The sequence below is a fragment of the Rhipicephalus sanguineus genome, chromosome 11, assembly GCF_013339695.2.
Source record: "Rhipicephalus sanguineus isolate Rsan-2018 chromosome 11, BIME_Rsan_1.4, whole genome shotgun sequence".
In the NCBI taxonomy this organism is placed as follows: domain Eukaryota; kingdom Metazoa; phylum Arthropoda; class Arachnida; order Ixodida; family Ixodidae; genus Rhipicephalus; species Rhipicephalus sanguineus.
This window is the reverse complement of record NC_051186.1, coordinates 130,616,290-130,633,890: the sequence shown is the minus strand read 5'-3', so window position 1 is coordinate 130,633,890 and position 17,601 is coordinate 130,616,290.

Here is a 17,601-nt window from a genome sequence, read left to right as displayed (position 1 = left end):
CCCCCCTTGTATTCAGGCTCGACACCCCTTCCAAGTGCCTACCCCCCTCGAGATTTATCCTTGAAATATCATATTTCAAAGGTAAATATGTGAATTAAGCAATTCAATTGCTTGACAGATAAGCATAGTGCACTCACCCAAAAATCAACTCTGAAATCTGAAACCCTTCCAGTGAGTAGAAACAAAGTACTACAAGAGGGAAAGCTGTTTTTGGTTTCAAAAGACACTGTAGATGATGCTTTCTGACATGATATGGGTGACTATTCTGACGTGCCGAAAATGTTTATTATTCTGGCCTTTGAAGTGCAATGTAAAGAATCCCCAATCAGCTACCGTTATTTATTTATGTACACGATTGGGTAGAAGATACTGACAACAAAGTGTGAGTTCGATTTCTCAAATATAATAGCGTTATTAAAAAAATCTCTGGTTAATATAAACACGCTTTACAAGAATGATTCCATGGGTGAATCGCGGGATACTAACAGGATATACGGTTGGAGGTGAAGTTAAATAAAAGTATTTCCTTTACATGTTACAGTAAAAAAGCGCGAGCATTTTCATTGGATGGTTTAACCCAAATGACATATCAGCTATACCATATAGCTGACGTATGCTACAGCCAGTGGCGGATCCAGAGGGGGGGCGGTAGGGGCGATCGCCCCCTCAAAGCCTGTATCAGCCCCCCCTCCCATGCCTGCAGTGCCTGTCGCCCCCCTCCTTTAGCAAGTTGCTTCGGTTACCATTACACGAAAGGGGAAAGAGAATCTTGTCCCCGCCCTCTACCTCTCTCCTCATCCCTACCCTACCACTCCCCACAACAAAAACACCACAACAAAAAGAAGAGCCTGACGGCCACTTCAGCAGTTCAGGCACAACACTGAAATATGTCACAAAAACATACCTTTAACGCCTTTGTTGCACGAGAACGTTAGGAGTGTAAGCAAATGCTGGAAGTACCGATGGACAAGAAAGCCATGACGCATATCTGGCTCATATTCCATGCACTGACAGAAGAAACGTGCTAGGATCTTCAACAATGGCTTCGGTACATCTCTTGAATGTGCCCTCAAGAATGCTGAAGCCAAGTGGACGAGACATGACTGCAGACTGCAGCGCCACAAGTTGAACACATTAACCACGAACCACGAATCCATGCTAGAGTGGATGCCGCAAGGAATCCTGAACACCTAACACCACTGGCTCTAACTCATCATTCCCGAAACCTCGAACAACATAAGATTCTGCTGACAAACTGCCGTCCCTCATCAAGTGGTGAAACAAGGTTACCCCGCCCAGCTTGAACCACCTCATCGTAAGGTGGTTAAATTTTTTTGGCTTCCATGCTTATAACACTGTCTCGCCGAACTCCCCGCTCTAAGCTCACCATGTTCATCATGGCTGGGAGTGTGTTGTAATTAAACAAGAAAGAGGACATTGGCGGGAGCGCCCACACACAGTATTTTTCGAATAAACAAGCAATAGCCTCCATGGTCATTTCTGACTGGCTTTCGCATCTGTCCCTTCCATTATACTCACGTTGATATTCTAATGTTTTTGCACTACGCAAAAGGCGCGAAAGACTAATAAATTAAGAAAACAATAAAGTATGCGCGCAAGCTTTCAGAAGGCTTTTAATTATTGCAGCACTTACTTTCTTATTGCAGCACAATGTGCTAGAATTAAAGCACTAAAATGGTCCTCCAATGAGATTGTACGTCTTTTATATAGAAATATTTATACTGTATTCATGCTATCTTTCCACATGTGTGGAAAGAGCCAGCTTGCTTCAGTAAAGTGAGGCTTAGATGCTGACTTGCTGAATGAAGATCAATGTGCTCTCTTGTATAGTCACTCTCAGACTCGGCTCGCACATTCATCGATTTATACAGCCTTTGTTACTACCTAATGCTGTTCCTTGCTGTAAATAAGTTTTTAGATATGAGAAGTAACAACACTATCCTCTCTTGAAAGAGTGCTAGCAATATTTGAAACCATGAATATAGCTGTCAGCAACAAACTCAGTTTGTTGTACTAAAGCTTCTGGGAATCTGCATAGCATTATTGTAGTGTGCTGGAGTTAACGTGAGAAAGAACCAATTGAGCAGCACTTGAGCAATTAAGGCAACAGTGAAGTCGAAGAGACCTCATACTAGTGAATTTTCCCATCAGCAAGTAGAGGAAGAGCTACTACATGTGAATATGCTGTGCACACAGTAAGCTTTTTGGCTTCTATAGCTGTGCTAAACCAGTTTCAGAGTTGCTGTGTGACCAAAAATGCCTCTGAAATTGTTTGGAGTACTGTACATCTGACGTGTGGCAGGCTTCACAGCATTTGTCACATTATAAGATATCAAGGACAAAATGCTTAAACATTGCTTTTTGCTGTTCATGGGCACAAGTATCATCTTAATCTTTCATTTTTTCAAATGTGGCTTTACCTTCAGTGCTTATGATGTGGGTCAGTTGGGAGGACGAGCCCGACTTAGGACCATGAGCTTATTGAAGTATACAACTAAAGCTCAAGGTGTGTGAGCATGCCATCTTTTATGCCGACCGATAAAAAATTTAATGTAGTGCCTGAACCTTCTTTGTGTGAGAACTGGTTGCAGGGATCAAGCTCACAGAAAATACAAAGTCGCACTTTCTTTTCAAAGCCGCTGAAAGTGTGCCACTGAAGGCCACAGCAAATTAAAATAACTTCTTCACTCTTATTGTGGCACTCAAGAGCTAGCACATTTGCAAACCCCTCCACAACATAGATTTACTCAATGGTATGAAATATAACTTAAAGCAATGATTCAATAATTTTTATAGCTATCATAACAAAAGTGTCACAAACACAATTGTGGGTTAGGCATTTTTTCTCACACCCAAATGATTATTTCAAGATACCAAATGTGGTGCATAAACGAAATACAGAAAGAAAGATTTTCCGGAATCTTGAAGAGCTGATGCCGTAAAGATTTTTTTACTGGCTTTACTCAGAACAGGTGAACGTGCAGTTTTAACCATACCTCCTGCAGAATGTTAGTGATTCTATGAAGTAGGATATTTTCACTCTTTCAGGCCATTTGTGTACTAATGATGACATCCACATAATGAAACATCTGTTTTGTTTCCATGACATATTTGAGTAAAGGTTACTCAAAAGAAAAGTTTTGTGAAGTGAGCGCAGCATGTCACAGATGACGGACGGTTTTCATCCTGCATCATTTTAAGATATGTGCAGCACTCAAGTTCACTGCTCACATATGTGTCCTTCTTCCTGTGTGCTGTCACTGTAGGTCAGAGCTTCTTCATGATGTCATGTATACGAGATGTGTAGTCACCAGCAGGAATATGGGCTTGGTGTTGGTCAGTCTCAAAGAACTTAATAACTGGGCAGACCTACAGTCATGCTGTAAACAGGTTTTACAGTGCTTCAGCCAATATGTCTGCCTTGAATGTCATGCGTATAAGTTCCACTCCATTGCTCATTGGGTGGCAGGTCGTGGTCGAATATATAGGCTCAATTTGGCTTTCTGTCTCTGTTTTGATGGAGGACGACATGCCAATTTAAAGTGACACAGCCAGCGGCTGACAAAAGCGGGAGCAACAGTTGCAGCTGTAATGTCTGGAGTCAGAATATATTCCATGCAACACTTGAAACATGCAGTCAACACGAGCCAACAAGTTTGGCTTTGGTAGGGTGGCAATGGCACGATGAGGTCCACAAAAATGTGGTTGAATCAAGTGTTTGGGCCTGCAAACATATCCAAGAATGTCACAGCGTGACTGAATCTTGAAGTGCTGCAAAGCGATCAACACTCACGAGTCTGCTGGTGGAACACCCACGTGATGCTACGTCATATGAAATCTACCGTGAAAAACTTTTGGATTGCCCAGATACTTGGGTGTGAAAGATTGAATTCTTAATGATGATTGCAAGTGGGCATAAATGATCAAGGCTTGTGTCACAACATGTGTCACAACAAGCGTCTCCTGTTCCTGGCAAAGGAAACCACTGAAATTCTAGCAACGTTGAAGCTTATAATTCTTGTATGTGCCAGAATTCCTTGTCATCGTGTCAAGCAGTTGCCACTTTTTTGAGGTCTATTCCTCTGAGACAGGTGACAGCATTAGTTGGGCAACGTGTCAGGGCATCAGTGACAATGTTGTCAGCTCCCTTGGTGTGGCTAATGTCTGTACTGAATTTTGATATGTACGACATCTGCTGCAGTTTGCGGGTAGTGTGGACACCACCGTTGCGATTGAGGAACTTTAATGGCATACATGAGATGTGGACTCATGTATTTCATGACAAAGAACTCACTTCCTTACACATGTAATGATGAAAATATTCTACTGCTGCTTCAGTCTTCACCCAAAAGTGCTGTAATCTCAGTGGTTGTCAATTTTCAGGAAAAGGAAGCGATTGGGTGCCTGCACTTCTTAGATGAGTTGTTGAAGCACATCCAGCACCTAAAGCTGCATCCAAGATGTCAATGATGATGCATAGTACGTGGAACTCTCATTTGATGTTAGGGGATCTATGGTGTCACCAAGGTGTCTCTCGATCCCTGAAAGGCTGCTCGGGCGTGCTTGGTCCAGGGGAGCTCAATAGCAGCACTTCTGTGTATCAACGGCAGGAGGTGGAGAGGATGTAGAATGGCCCAGTGCCAAGGTACAAAATGGTGGTAGTAGTTCACAAGACAAAGGGACTCGCAGAGCTGACAAATTAGTATTCAAAGATGGGAACTTTTCAACAGCCATGACTCTGTGTGGGTGTGGTTTAATACTGGAGACGCCGAGACGAGATGAAATGGCCAGGAAAGGTAAGCTTGTTGATACCAAATACATCTATGTTGACAAATGTTCCAGGCTTGGCCAGATGCTGGATCACAGATTGCAGATGTGAATTGGGCTCATTTGATGAACTGCTTGCAAGGAGTGAGTTGTTGAGGTAGCATGAAAGACGTCGAGGCTGTGTAAAACGCTGAAATGTCCATCTGGAGTTTCTCGTGCCGAATGGCATGAAGGAACTCAAACAGACAGAAGGGTACGTGTCACTATCAGCATGTTCAGGATGTCTTCTGGAGCCACAAGGATTTGATGGTAGGACCGCACGAAACCAATTTGGGAGAAAATTGTTGCACCATGTAGTTTGGCTGTGACATCACGAGAATGTGAGGTGCACTGAGTAATGATCGGGCATGGTTGCTTGTTTCAACTATATGGCTCAATTGGTGTTGCTGCCAGGCCGTCAGCCTCCTGGTTTAGGCTTCAGAACCATTTGCAGAGCAACACCAACACACAGAACACGTTGGGCTGCAGGTGAAAGTCAGTGAAAAATCTGAAAATCTATATATTTGAGATGGCTGCCTCAAAAAAATTTTTTTAACTGCAGCCCAAAACCCTCCTTCCAATACAATTTATCAGTTCTGTAGCCCCGCCAAACCGTCCAAATTTGTATTTTTCTCTGTCTTTTTCTCAGGGACCATATTTCATACTAAGTTAATTTTGATTTGGTAATGACAATATGACACCGCGGTAAAATGGATAAAACGGTGATGATGTACGTAGTGCGCAAGAACGTTGCAACGAAAAGCAGCAGCTGGGTTAATTGTCAAGCCTAAAAACACAGTAGTAATCTGACATATCTTGCACCAGGCCCGTAGCCGGAGGGGTAATTTGGTGAAGTATGTGTTTTTACCAAAAGTAAACAATAAAAATTGGTGTTTTTCTCAGATAGTCAACGTTTTCAGCAAGTCCCCCCACCCCCCTCCCCCCGAAAAAGATTCCTCCATGGCTACGGGCCTGTACATATCCAGGGTCTTCCTCATCGGTTAAGCTGTCAAAAAACGTAATCTTGTTAAGACTAAGCTAACAGAGAAGGCTGCGGGCGTGAGTAGGTGGGCTGTTATGGACATGCGCGTTCCTTAAACCATGGATGCTTGGTCGTTGTGTTTACAAGCTGCCTCTCGTTTGTACGCAGGGCGAAGTGTATTAGTGCATGTGATATTAGAAGTACGCACACACGCCATGTGACCAACTAGGTCGCTTTGTCAAGGGCGCAGCCAGAATTATTTCGGGGTGAGGGTTCAACCCCACCTGATGGCAACGCCTTAGCAGATTGTTCGCCTCTTTATACGACCGTCGTTCTCATGGCTTTTAACACATATGTCGAGTTCAAGATGACTGCAGCTGCGTAAGTCAAACATCCGGAGCTTCAGCATGATGAAACAAATATATGCTGCATTCTCGGGCCACCAGTCTTGATTTACACGTGACTGCTTCGATTGCCTGCGTTTTCTTTTTGTTGAACATTCTTTGTAACGGTGTCTTGATCGTGATCGGGCCAATCCGGATCGAATTTCTTTATTGCGATCGACAATGGTCGCTGCTACACGGTCCAAAATAATCCGGGTTGTGTTTGGTGCAGACGCCAGTCAAATCACGTTCTGGTAATCAGTAATCCCGACGCGCCGATCTAGACCGTCTTGATCCCACCGCTATTAAAAGAGCCCTGTGACACCTGTATTTAGCCCATTCGTGTTTCGCTTGTTTTGTCAGCTGGCGCTATAAGAAACGTTTTAATTTCGTGTTATTTTTATAAAATTCTATTTGAGAGTCAGCGCGCCGTTCGGTTGCAGCCCTGTGCCATCATACCAACTCGCCCAGCTGAGCGACAAGCGGGTTTGATTTTTGCTGGTTGATTGCACCATCGCAGCCTTTCTTCTGACTGCTAAATGCGGCTAAATAGCACTTTTGTTAGAGAGACTTGAAGGCCTCTTTGCTTTTGTTATGTGTGGATACTCCTCTGGCTACATGTCGGGATATTTCTGATATTTCGGCGACCTTTCTTCACGAAGACCTGGCAACCCTGCTTTTGTCATCCGGGAACTCCGGGAAATTCGTCCGGCGCATCAGCAACAGCAACTCGGCTGACGTTAACTTGTGAGTATAAGTTATTGTTCTTCCCTACGAGTGTTTTCTTGTTGTTCAAGTGCATCTTAATGAACTGGTCACCACTTGTGTGCGAGTGTTCGGCTAGTTAGTAGTAGGGCGAACAGCTGCGGCTAAGCCACCAGTCGCGTACGTGCGATCGGAATTTATTTCATCCGAGTGATCGATCTTTGTTATGTCGAGCGGAGGGTACACAGTAGGGCGCTCTATTGAGGGATTTCATGTGCAACTTGCGTAATCGTAACTTGCAACTTGCGTAAACGCACAGTTAGATGACAACAGCCTATGTTCCTGCCTCTGTCTCGGGGATCGTTTACAAAAGTGCCACAAAATTAGTGAGCCTCTCGCGCAAGAAATTTCGGTGTAACACTTTCGACAGTGCAGTGAAGAATGCCGTGTGCATTCGATGTGAACAGTGAAGAACCTGAAAAACAAACGTAACTGACTCTTTTGGTGTTCACTGTGGTCAAACGGTACATTTTGACCCTTGTGATTGGTGCGAAAAAGTGGTGTCGCAATGCACCACCATGCTTCGGCCTAGTGTTCTTCAAATTTTACTGATCATGAGTTCATGCGCTGGCTGGGTTCTCATAGTAAGGGCGCAGGGTAAGCTCTATATTTCCTGTGCATCTTTTAACAAGTTGAAGAACCGTTTTCTAAGTAACTAAAAGAGGTATCACCTTAATGTGTGTATATTTTCTTAAAAAAAACTTGCGTTCTTTTAAGTGTCGAAGTTTAATCAAATCTGACTAAATGCACTATTTTTCTAAAATGTTCTTCAGCCAGAAAAAGCGACTTTCTCAGAAAAGAACGAGTACACAAAATATACACAAATGGATACACGTCCCAAATAGCAAGGAAAAAAAATTTTCATCTTTTAAGAATTTTGACCTACACTGTGGTAGCACAGTGAACCTCAGTACACAAGAACGAGGAGAATGCTTTTTTATGCTGTTCTTTCTTTAGTCAAATCTTCCCTGGCAGTAAGCTGGCACACATTCTTGTGTCACCATTTTCCATATTTTCAATTCTGATCATGCCCACCACCTTGTGCTATGTTTTCCCTCTAAGAGACTAGTAGTATGAGCCACGTGCTACAATATACATGCTTGTCACTAAGGCTAATTTTATCTGCTCACATGCCAAACTTGGGCAGTGGATCGACAGTGTGAGCCAAATGGTGCATGCGCATAGCAGAGCACGTGTAGCACCCTTTTGCAAAACTACATCTTTTCTGTACATCTAAAACTCTGCCAGCTACTGGAATCTGCTGTGAGCTCAGCACGGTAATTATGTGCAGCACGGCCCATTGCAGCATGTGGCAGTTCTGTGTGGTAGGTCAGTACGCTAGACAGGGTTTGCGTGACTTGCCAGCTGCATCAGATATAATGTGCAGCGACGTTTAATAGTTCTGTGACAAGTAATGAGGTGGTTTACATCAATACGAGTAAATAAAAGTGGCACCTAACATTTGTATCAATTTGCTATGAAAGGTGGGCTTACTTACTTTTTTTTTTTTTCATTGCTTCATAAGTGCAACACTTCTTTTCAGTTTGTTGCAAAAATTCACTGGTGTCAAATGTGAAGAATAAAATATAAAATTGCCAGTCACGATTTTCCCAAATGCTTATGTTTGCTTTGTCTGTCAGCTTCATGTGGCTTTAATAACAGAAACCAAGACCCTCAGTTCCTCATTCACAAGAACATTTGTGTTTTACCAGAACACTGCTAAAGTTTGTGCTTTAAAAAAAAAGTAAAGGTCCACAAAGTGATGCATGTGACTTCCAAGTTTGGTGGGAGAAGTTCGTGTGGTGTGCTGCTGCTTGTACCCACGCCTTCATGGGCACAATAAATTCTATGGGATCATAACCTGTGCGGGTTGCAATGATTCAGCGTCAAATGGCAACACACAACCAAAGATAATTGGTCTGTGAGTGACCTGAAGTCCTGGACTTGGTGATAAGAGATTGCGGGTCACTTTCTGAGCAGATGCAGTCGCTGCGCTGTATTTCACAGTGGCAACACTGAAAACGCGACAGCCGTCTTCCTGCTGCTGAAATTACTCCTTCACTTCTTTATTATGGTCTATCACTTGCACTGAAGTTACCTGTACTGCAGGTGGCTCATTTTCTTGATAGCCATCGAATGAAAGCTTAGCACGATCTACAGCCATGGCTCGCACCTCCTTGTCTGTCTGTTGCTCGGCGTTGACAACATGATTGTCAATTGTGAATAAGTCAGGGAAGCTCTCTGCTTGAATGCCTCCTTGAATCAAAGCTACACTGACTGGTCCTACGGCTCATCATTCAGGTCGAACAATTCCTCGCTGTCAGGGTTGTTGTCTTTCCTGAAACCGGCCTTCTCAAGCAGTTCTTATCAAAGAACCCTGACATCAAAACTGAAACTTCGACATGTTTGTGTTGTTTGATTGTCCTGTATACATGGGCACTTGTGACCAATTATTAGTGATGTACATTGCCTTTAAAGGGACACTAAAGGCAAATAACAATTTATGTTAGAGTGAAAGCCCAATGTATGACAACTTTTAAAACGGCAATATTATCAACAGCGGTGCCCTACTTACCGAGAAATTAAGCTAAATGTATCACATGACGAGCGCCACGAGTGGGACATTTTCGAAGTGATCTCGATGACGTAGGGAAGTCGGCCTACAATAAATCACTAGTAATCAAACTAGCAGTAGTAAAAAAAGAACATTCCGAGCATCAAAAGACGTAATAAAATGCTGTTTGTTCGTTCTGCTTGATTCATGGAAAACAAAACCTCCGTGGCGTTGCCATGGGGAACGGCGCGCGTGGTTCAAAGGTTCCGTTTTCGCCGAACTGTGCCTCGCCCGTCTCGGTTGTAGTTTCGGGATCGCGTACTGCCGTGCGTGTTTTGCGCGCTCGTAGAAGGTCGCTCTGACAGAAAGTTCGACAAAATGCCGCATGCGTGTGATATTGCCGGATGCCCGAATGGTGCACAACGCCAGTGCTGCAGCAAGGAAAACCGGTGTGTCTTTTCACTGGGTGCCGCGGAATGAACCCTTACTACGGTCCCTAGAATATTCTAGGGACCGTACCCTTACGCTCGAAATGGCTTAGTGTCATGCCATTGCGCCAGTGTGCTAAACAGTCAAAACCTCTGCGTGTGTGCTCGCTGCACTTTCGTACTGAGGATTACGAGACCAACCGCAACTTGGGACGGCTTTGAATGTGCCCATCCGATCAAGTCTTTGCCGCAGCGCCGTGTTGCTACTGTGGTCCCGCTACTTCCGCTCGGCTGCTACTAGTGTCGGCGGCCGCGCAGGTAAAAGCGGGCAACGTTGGGCATGGCCGCAGTGACGTATGAGAGTCGTATTTTCAGGCGGGAGATTTGAAGCGCGCTAACGCGATGCGGACCACTAAAACGGATATTATTTCAAAATAAGCACTTCCTTAGCACAAAAGCAGCGCTACGAGGTTTCTGGACCGCTATTTCAACAATCAACGCTCGACTTAATTTTGCCTTAGTGTCACTTTAAGGTATTTAATTTGGTTTTAGAGTAAGCGTGGTGCTCATATTACTGGCAGCGCCTCGCGACATTGCCACTCTTTGTGACGTTCCACTAGTGAAGCGAGTCTAGTCATGCCACAGGATATTTGCAGGGCGTACACAAGTCCCATTGACTGGCAGCCGGCATGGGCCTTTTTTACTCCTCCTCTCGCTTTGTTGTCGGGCTGCTCTCAAGGCAGTTATGGCTGCTTAGGCCAGGAATGCTTTTCTTTTTCGTGAGGGGGCACACACTTAACAGGCATAACTCATACCAAAGCAACCACATTGTTCATTCCTTACCGTGTGCGAAGCGCCAATTTGAAAACTGCACTTTCAATGTCACCACAGCTTGGGCACACGTGACCTTAGGTGCTCCCCCACGGTCAGGCACTAGAGTCAGATACAACTTTAGAAGTCAGTGGCATTTCCTCCTCAAAGGCGGATGAACACAAGCCTGCACCAGTGGGCGCACTCGGGACTGACGTCATGAGCAGGACGGCCAGTGGCTCCGCCTTCGGAGAACATCCGCGCGTGCATGAGCAGGACTGTTTCTTAGTCGCAGAGGCGATCGGCTGCCGCGCTTCAGTCGTCTGGGTGGAGTTTCTCCTATCTTCTCAAGTTGTATCCATCTATAGTTGCTTACGATTTTAGGCAGCCATTTCAAAGTGACGCTAAAATGGTCACAATTAACTATGCCAGGATTAATTATATGATACGTTGTAGCATTTCTGATTGAATATCAGGATTACCAGACACAAAGCTACAAATTGCTGTAAAAAAGTCTCAAACAAAAATTTTGCTGTCAGGGGTCCTTTAACACCTATTTTCAGCTTTTTCAAGATGCCTGCCAACACTTTGATAGGAATTCTTTTGAATTCCCGATTCCTTTGCATGTCGAAGAGTTTGGCTACAGGCACTCAACAGGTGTATGCGGTAGGTAGCTTTCACAGAGGGCACGATAGCTTGATCATTTGGCAGGAGTACTGATGTCGTATTTGGGGGAAAGTAAGCCAGCTTAATTGCTTCTAGATAGGCTAGATTCCTGTGACTTGAGTACCCGTTCAAAAAGAAGAGCACTAGCTTCTGCGTCATCTCTTGCCTACCAAAGTACAGCAGCCAGGTGTTTAAAGGGACACTAAGAGAGAGAATGAATTGGTTTAGATTAATAAAGTGTGCTCGGAGAACTCTTGTGTAGTTTATTTCACCACCATAGGTTTTATTATTAGAGGAGAAACCAAGTTCAAAGTTTCATTTTAAATTTCGCACCGAACTTTGTAATTCGTGACGTAAAAGGTTTCAAAGAGCATTCAACGTATTTTGGCGCCACTGGCTCGACGAAATTTCCACAAACTCGTTATGTCAAGTCTCTGGCCCCCTCAGAGGACAATGTACTTCGATTTAACCGATTAGGAACTACGTAGGCCCAAGCAGGCACCGTCAAAAATATGTGATGTCACGGCAAATGGTGCGGGAATTCCAAGGTGGCGTCGCCACCTGTATTTATTTTTGCGCGTTTTCTCGCTTATTAAGCGTGGTGTTTTTGGTATTGTGGAAGACTACTTTACTAATGCGAGAAAAATCGTTTTGCTCTTTAGTGTCCCTTTAAAAGGTTTTTGTTTATCCATGCCTTTGTGTTGGCAGTGCAGTCAACTGTCCCATTTATGTGCTGCTAGGTGGGAGGCTGCTTGTACTTCCCAGTAAACAGCAGTTTTTTTTCATGTGCCGTCCATAAGGCAACAAAGTAACCTGGTCGAACCCTTCTTGGAGCACTTCTGTGACAGTGGTTGCCTGAAGGAGTGTGCGAGGTTTCACCTAAAATGAAGTCCACTTTTATCGGCAATAAGCACACCTTTATCCTTGTGCCTCACAAGAAGCATCGGAAGCTAATTTGCTTTCCACTCTGGCACAGCATCCACACTGGTGTTGTCGCATTCACCTAAGGTTTGCAAGAATTTCACTCCATCCCTCGCCTCGCAAAGTTACAGCAATCTTTGGATGATTGTGACACCACTGTGTCTGGGGACCTTAGCTAGTTATTCCACTTACTTCCTCAAACAATTCTCCGTTCATTGGAATGTTGTAAGCTTATGCATCTTGGAGCCACATCAGAAGTCCTGAATCAACTTTTAGGTATGCTGCGTCACGGAGCCTGAAGCGCATTGGACGAATTTTCTGCGAGACTTGCCTGTAGCAATTTCTTTGCTCTTCGCAGTTGAATTCTCGGCCTGCTTTGACAGTCCATCGTTCCTGCGACATCCGCCTGCTTTCCTTGTCACACAGCTCTGTTTAAGGATCTTCATTCTGTCGCTGAGTGAAACTTGCTCATTTTCTGGAGGCCACTGTCTGAGCAGTTGCGGTCTGCAGCTGACCAGCACAGGAAAACAATGCCAAAATGGCGTTAAGCTACAACACATCACGTGAAAACTGGCTTGGCTAGAGGCTCGGCTAAAAGTTGCCCCAGTTGCGAGCAGTGATTTAACCTTGCCATGGTTTAACCCTTTCAGAATCAGTGACATAAATATACAGCACTGTTGCGGGTTTGAAAACACGTTAGTTTTCCAACTCTTTCTTTTTTTTAGCCCAGCAAGTGCTGTCATCTTGTGAGGATACAAGACTTTTTCTCTTGTGCTGTTGACCTTCGTTTGCATTTGTAGGCTTGGTTAGGCCAGTGTGTTGGCTATAGCTCGGATGTCCGTGCTAGTGCACAGTGGCCAGTTTTCATTTTGTCTGTTGGGGTGGTTTCTATTCGTCGTGCACACGAAAACTGATATCTCCAAATGCAGATCATTTTTTAGCGAACCAAAAGCACTTTGATCGTATCTATCTATGAGCTCACTCATAAGCCGACTCACTCAGACTGGCTCATACTCTGATCAAGCCATGAGTCTGACTGAGTACGGGCGAGTAACATTTTGGCAAGTCTGAGCTGGAGCGAGTGCGGTTGCGAAAAATTTTGGCGAGTTTGAGTCTGAGTGAGCCCTAAGCACAAGATATATTTCTTGAGTGAGTCTGAGTGAGCTCCACTTTTTTGCCAAGCTATGCTTGACACAAACCAAAATTTGCATGGGAGGACAGTGTATGACGAACACTATTAACAGGTCATGACATGAATAGCGTGATATGCTTGTCGCGTGCGTCATGAAACCCTTTCCCTCAGTCATGTGTGACGCACACTCGTATACCACAGCCCATAGAATGTGGTTATGAGTCACAAGCTATTCAGTCTGCATCAACCCAGTAATGGCAGTGACACATTCTGGAAAACTTAATGTGATAGTGTTGAAGAACCTGCGTGGCAGGAAATCTGGTGGTGGCGTGGGCAGCTAAACCAGTGAGCGAAAAATTATATCTACACAAAGAATAAAAATTATGTTTCAAACTGGAATCGACCCCTGGCATTCTGTCTGGCAGTCAAGTATTCTACCATGGATCCATGCCAGTGCTCAGAACTGCATCGAAAAAAACCCTTTACAGGCGTCGTTTAGGGGCAGCATTAATCGTGGTTGCAGTGTTGGCTATCCGTTTGCATAACAATGGAATAAACATTACATGCGAAGTCCTATGACTCTAGAGGCTATAGTCAACTGTTGCGTGACCCCGGAGGTCTACGTGAACAACTGCTTCTTATGATAAGCACATCAAGGCGCCATAGCGTGAAGTTCGTTTCGATAAAATTGACATCTGTCATAAAATTGACTACGCTGGCACCCAGGGGCCAGCGTAGTCGACGTGATGGTAAGCCCCCAATATACTGATAACTACTGAAAGTGCACAAGGACGTCTGTCCACCTCTCAACATTTGCTCAAAGCATAAAAAAAAGTGGCATAGGCTGCAACTCGCCTACTGCTTCGCATGACGTCAACTTCCAGAGCGTGAGGGATCTGTCTGAATTCTTTCATCAGGTTTGTCTTTCAGCGCTCACAGCCAAACGCTCGTATGCTACAGACGATGCTACCATGCTTGTGCATTTCTTTAAGATTCATCAAAATTGATGCCTCCCGTAGCAACAAGGTGAATAGGTACCAGAATTTCCCGACTCATTGGTTTTTCTGACAGGCGCATGACCTAGCCTTTCTTGTTTACGCTCACATACCCTGCGATTACAGTGGTGGATGTGCACAATGGTTCCTCTTCTGCAAACAAGTCAAGCACTAATTGTTTGATTCAGCTACAGCCAAATTGCAATCATTTTCATAGATGTTAGCCGTAGAGACCAGAATTGGCTAACCAGTTCAAATTGAAATCTGACCGAGGAGCATCTTCTCAGAAGTGTGCAGGGCATGACGATTCTGACTAGGCCATGGGTGACAGTAATCTGGTGCACACATTTTTCGAAGCCCGTGAACATGTTTGGGAATAAACATTGCATCTGTACCAGGATGGAGGAGGAGGAATAAACTTTTATTGAGACCAGCAATTTGTTTGGCTGGGCCTAGGCCTCCCACGTGGGGACGTCGAGGTCTTGCCTCTCCGCCGCCTCGCGGGCCTGCTGGGTCGCCCAAAGCTGGTCGTCGAAGTGGGAGCTGCGCAGGGCGGCAATGCCATCTCGACGAGAGGGTCTCGGTGTTAACGGACGGGTACTGGTGTTTACACTCCCACAGCATATGCGGGAGCGAAGCGACCTGGGTCTTGCATACCGTACAGGTGTGTTAGGATAAATGTCTGGGTATATCTTGTGGTATCGATGGAGTGACGGTACGTGTTTGTCTGTAACAGGCGGAGGGTGGCTGCCTGCGCTCTGTTTAGCTTGTGATGAGGGGTGGGGAAGGTTCGTCTTTCAAGGTAAAATGCTTTGGTGATGTCGTTGTAGCTGGTGAGGCGATCGCGTTCCGCGGGTACACCTGCGCTGTCTCCGGCACGGTTGACCAGGCCTCGTGCTACGGAGTGTGCGACCTCGTTAAGGTTGGTGAGGTGCGATGAACGTCGCCGGCAATGTGCTGGAATCCAGACGAGCGTGATTTGGTTATCTGCTGAGTGAGGGGCGTGGTGTAGGATGCGTAATGCTTGCTGTGAGATGCGGCCTTTTATATAGTTGTTGATTGCCGTGCGGGAGTCGCTCACGATGGTGTCGCAGTCTGGGTCGAGGGCGCCAGGGCGATGGCCACCTCTTCGGGCAGTCTCAGGCGTTCTGGGTTACGATGCTGGCAGCGTGTCTGAGCGAGCCGTCGTGGGTGGTAGCCGCTGCGAAGCGGTGCCCGTCTTGATATTCAGCTGCATCGACAAAGGTGACGCCTGTGGTGTCGCCGTAAGCTTTGATGAGGGAGGCGGCCCGTGCCTTCCGCCGTTCCTTGTGTATTCAGGGTGCATGTTTTGGGGATGGGGTCGGCATGTAGCCAAGCCCGGATACATCCTGGGATTGGGTGTTTGTCTCCGTGCTGGCGGTGGTAGGTGATGCCGAGTTTAGTCAGAATGTGCCGACCCGTTTCTGTGAGGGTGAGGCGCTCCAGATGAGCCTGACGCTGCGCTTCGATTAATTCGTCGAGGTGTTATGGAGTCCTAATTGGAGAAGAAGTTCTGTGCTGGTGTTGTTTGGTAGTCCGAGGGCAAGCTTGTAGGCTCCGCGAATGATGATGTCCAGCTTAGTTTTTTTCTGCTTTGTACCAGGTATGGAAGGCGGCGACGTACGTGATGTGGCAGATAACGAACGAGTGAACGAGGCGGATGAGGCTTTCTTCCTTCATGCCCTGCCTTCGGTTTGTCACCCGCTTTAACAGCCGCGACGTGTTGGCCGTCTGTCGGAGGATCTTGGAGATAGCCGTTGAGTTCGCACCGTTGGCTTCGATGGTCATGCCAAGGACCCGGATGGTGGAAACCACGGGTATGGGGTCACCGTTCCCTGTGTGAAGCTGGATTTCCTTCGTAGTAGCGTTTGTGCGTAAAAGCGTAGCGGTGGGCGTCCGCGGAGCGTTGGGCGATATAAGAAAGCTCCGATTTGCTTGGCGAGCATCGGAGTCCCGTGCCTCGGAGATAAGTTTCGACGGTATCGATCGCGTTTTGCAGAGCGGTTTCGATTTCGCCGTCGCTGCCCTTCGCGCCCAAATCGTAATGTCGTCGGCATAAATGGTGTGTTCAATACCGTCGATCTTCTTGGAGTTCCTGTGCTAAACCGATCATGACTAGATTAAACAACATTGGGGAGATGACGGAACCTTGCGGGGGTGCCCGCAGCACCAAGAGCGAGTTCTTCCGACTGAATGTCCCCTGCCGAGAGGAACGCCCTTCTGTTGGATAGAAAGTCTCGAACGTAGTTATAGGTGCGCTCGCCAAGGCTGCATCTACCAATGAAAAATATTTTTTCTCACTTTGTGGTCATTTTCAAAACTAAGGCTAGTTTATTTCAAAAGAAGTCGGACTGTGAAGATTGTAAATCTGCAATAAAAGAAAATGTGACTGTGGTTTCACATTTGGCAAAAAAATGACCGTCAAAGGGCAAAGCGAGCAGATATTGGCACGGTCAAGTTTATCGACAGCCCCTGTTGCTGCAGCAAAAGTATGTTTTACAACCTAAAGGCAAAAAAAAATATCTAATTTTGTTCGCTGTAGTTGATAGTTCATCCTAACGTGGTTTTTTAAGAGCGAATTAATTTGCATGAAGTAGGCTGACCAAACTGAGGTTGTAGTATACAGTCAGTTATATCTGAAAGTCTGTTGTACGCCCGTTTGTTGTAATGAGAGCTTATCCTGTATTTACAATTTTTAAGCATGCAGCACCACATTCGTGAGGCACCACAATCATATAGAAACAAGCATGTGCCTACTAGTGCCCTAAATTCCACCCAGCTAATCACGCTCACACTATGGAAGTGTGATTACAGAATGTTTCAGCCTCGGTTATATTGCAATTAGTACCTATGGCTGGGCCAAAGTGCACACTGATCACGGAAGAGGGAAGACCCACAATCGCAACAGCAGATGCCACGATGGCCCTGCACGGCATTGTGTGCATTATGTGGTACTCACATAGACTGTTCAACTTAAGTTGCTGCCTATTTGCCCCACATATGTTTTTCTTGCATGTAAGTGGAATTGAAATACCATTCATACTGTGCAGGAACGAGAAAAAGCTTGTGCATTGGTGGGCGTAAAGCAAGTTGAAATAGCAGAGAAACGTGCAACCT